This window comes from Nanorana parkeri, unplaced genomic scaffold (assembly GCF_000935625.1).
Source record: "Nanorana parkeri isolate BGI_ZX_2015 unplaced genomic scaffold, ASM93562v1 scaffold1827, whole genome shotgun sequence".
Lineage (NCBI taxonomy): Eukaryota > Metazoa > Chordata > Amphibia > Anura > Dicroglossidae > Nanorana > Nanorana parkeri.
Window position 1 is genome coordinate 114,399 of NW_017308095.1, and position 451 is coordinate 114,849.

Below are 451 nucleotides of genomic sequence, written 5' to 3' on the forward strand. Positions count from 1 at the left end.
GGGGGGGGGGAAGGTGTGGTCTTAGCCAGTGTGCTGCTTCAGGTGTGAATGGACCGAGGTGTTGGTCGTGTATAATTGAAAAAGAAAAGAGAGAGAGAGAGAAGCGTCACAACCAGGCTCTTGGTGGGTGGGTGGAGACAAAGTGTGGGGTCATTGAGGATTGGTTTTGTTGCGATTGGCTGTTCCGTATCCCGGTTCGTGATGGTTAAAGAGGAGGGTGATGAAGGTACAGGTCCTTAACTCCTCCCACACCCAGCCCTTCACAAGTTTCTCCAGCCAGCATACTTCCCCCGAACCTTGGCTTGATAAAGAAGATTTAATCCTCGAAACTCGTTGCCCCCTCAGACGGGACACAGAGCTCGTGCACCGGGCTGATAGTATGCCCCGGAGCAGTCTGTCCCTGTCCAGTCTGCCGACATCATTGCCTTTCCCCCACTTGATCGTGGCATCT

At 53.4% G+C, this 451-nt stretch overlaps 1 pseudogene across 1 annotated transcript in view; it reads right to left on the reverse strand.

Moving 5' to 3' along the window:
* LOC108799826 overlaps nt 1-154 on the reverse strand; it is a 15,185-nt pseudogene extending 15,031 nt beyond the window's left edge. Inside the window, exon 1 of the transcript XR_001942053.1 lies at nt 111-154. The product of XR_001942053.1 is annotated as an ornithine decarboxylase antizyme 2-like (transcript). The remainder of the gene's footprint in view (nt 1-110) is intronic.
* Between the last annotated feature and the right edge of the window lie 297 nt (nt 155-451).